The sequence below is a fragment of the Ipomoea triloba genome, chromosome 5 (assembly GCF_003576645.1).
Source record: "Ipomoea triloba cultivar NCNSP0323 chromosome 5, ASM357664v1".
In the NCBI taxonomy this organism is placed as follows: Eukaryota; Viridiplantae; Streptophyta; class Magnoliopsida; order Solanales; family Convolvulaceae; genus Ipomoea; species Ipomoea triloba.
Window position 1 is genome coordinate 25468056 of NC_044920.1, and position 3045 is coordinate 25471100.

Sequence of the window (3045 nt, forward strand, 5' to 3'; positions counted from 1 at the left end):
ATATATATATATATATATATATATATATATATATATATATATATATATATATATATATATATATATATATATATGAACGAATTAATGAAATATTATTATATTACTAGTAGTTCTCCTAATACATGTAACTAATTTGAGTCTACCACTTAGGAACTTCTTGATTGCTTAGTAAGGTCATGTCACACGTTTACCAATATTGAAAATATTAAAGTTGATAGATGGCCAAGGCCATGGACATTTCTCAGGTCTCCCGTTGGCTCAAACAAGCTCGATACCCCGATCATCTATGTCAGGATACATGCATACTAACTAGATCAATATACCGATGGAAAATACTCCATACATTCTGTATTCCACTATCACATGATCTGAATTTTTTCTATTTTGAACATCTGTGTATAAACACAACAAAGTTTTGATACACAACTCAATTAGTTGACTAACATGTTTTTTTGGCAGCAATAGTATGTTGCATTGAATTCCACCAAGGGCAACAGGTATATATGAATTCGTTTCATTATGCATACACAATGTACACAACATAGCTTTTTTTTTTTTGAAAACTACACAACATAGCTTTTGCGCGCAACTTAATTAGTTGACGAATTCAAAGCAAAGTTGACAAGACATCCAGCTTATCCAACAACTCGACTATACATACTCAAAACCTACCACCAAAGATTTAGGGCAAAACCCCTTAGACAACCCACAATGCATAGGACATACGTAGTACACACATTGTTTAATGTGTTTGTTACTTGTTAGTAGTAGGTTGCAGCATCCAATTTAAGGTGAGGCACCCACTTGAACAGGACCTTTGATGCTATGTATTCTCTTCCACACTCATAACTCATAATTCAAACCACGATTAAAAACACTATATCTTGTCGGTGCATAATTAAACAAAATAACTAACACAAGCTAATTAAGCATAATAATTAGCTAACAAATTTATGTACATGAAAAAAACAGGAATATAAATATAAAATTAAATACAATATAATGTCAGTGTTGCATGCATGGGATATAAAACAAAGAACAGTAAGTAGTAGAGTACAAGGTTTTCTCATTTTCTTTGTGATTTGGTGTTCCCATTGGTAGAGCATCATCATATATTGTGTCGAATATTTGTGGAATAGATTCTAAAGTGGTGAATCTGCAGCCACAAAATTTTCATCTGATCTCTTCCCCAAGAAGGTGCTGTCAAAAGTGGCATCATATCTTCCCCACTTTTATGAGTACTGTTTTCCCAGTTTCTCTTTGGCCCTTTGCTCTCTTTGTGAATCTAAATCTTTCTTGGGTTTTTATTTCTTAAGATAACATTACTACTGGCAACAAACTTAGATTAATCACCCCAACTGGCATATATATGCCAAAAGTATTCTGAAAGATAAATTTCTTAGATTTTGTATTGATCACAACATCTATTCAATAAGTTACATGGTTAGAAAATCCGATGATTTTCAATCTATCACTAGATATATCATGGTATAATTCTTTTGTAATTTTAAATTTTTTACCATGAGTTGTTGAAAATAAGGGGAACATGTTGACTAACAACTAACCAGCTAGTAAAAAATAGTTAGTACCGTCGACCAGTGATCGGTAATAATAATGGGTATTTTTCTGATCAAAACTCTAAATTTATTTTTTAGCTTCGCGCCAAAATTGTACACTTTTACGAATAAAGGAATCAATTTAAACTCAAATCTAATCTTCAATGTTTGTAGGAAGAATCAAACCCTTACCATGACGTTTAAGGTAGCACAAGTATGATATTAAGAGGGTTTCTCATCTATTAGACATTTTAGATCACTCCAAGTGGTCAAAAATCAGGGAAAATGCTGATAATCTGACCAACCACTAAAAAAGTTGCCAATATTACCCACACAATCAATGATTAGTAATTCTAGCTAATGTCTTTTTTTTTTTTCAAATCTTTTAAGTGGTAAAAAATATTAATAAAACATTATCATTCTTAATTGATCGAAAACCCTAAATTTCAACATAGTGTTTAATGATTGTGGGTGTAAATTAAAGTGAATTAACGTTTACTTTTTGATGGGTCAAGTTGAAGTGATATCATATTTATGTTTGTTTTGTGAACATATTAAACAAATTAGGAGTGACGATAATCATAAACAGCATATGGTGATCTGGTCTGAGGAACAATTATTGTGTCCGGGCATTGAAACAGGAGTTTAAGTTAAACATAATTAGGGAATCTTAATTATTTTTTGGATGAATTATTGAGCAGCAAACTAAAATACAAAGCAAGAAAGTTGGGTGCTGAAGTCCAGGGACAGTGAATGAGATCACGGGTGGTATTATGAAACTAATGACAGGGACTAACTACGCACTAATTACATTAGTTTAATTAATGAATTAATTTAATGATCTTCTCGGATAGCGACAACAATGATGACACACATGGGTTTTCCCCGGAATCTGTGAACTAGTGCTACTGTACCAAGTACTAATAATTGAATAAAAATGGGTTTACGTACAGTGCATTATATTTTATTTGTTTGGCATTTTAAAAAGAGTAAATTGCACTTTTGGTCCTCTGACTATAGCACCCCTATTAATTTCAACACCTGACTTTTAAAAGCAACGAATTGATCCTCTAACTATGCAATTTTTAACGAATTCGGTCCTTCCGGCCAAATCAGAGGCCAAATTAGGCCGGAATTCCCTAACCCTTCTCCGGTGACAATTTACTGAGGGCAGAACGGTCATTCTATAATGTAAAAAGGGGAAGCACAAAACAAAAAAAAATTACGCCTAATTTCCCCCAAATGTATCCGTCGAATTAGGGCAAAACGCAATCCCAATACAGTTTTGCCCCAATTTGCAATACTCAACACAAACAGCAAACTATCTACTGGGCGACGAACTCTCCTCGGCTAATTCGTCTGGGCAGGAGCAAAGAAGAAGGGAGAAAGCTAGGGTTCTGACTGGGCGTGGAGGCATAGTTCGTCTCGGCTAATTCGTCGTGGAGGCATAGTTCGTCTTCTTCGACTGGGCGTCCTCTCAATCAACGAT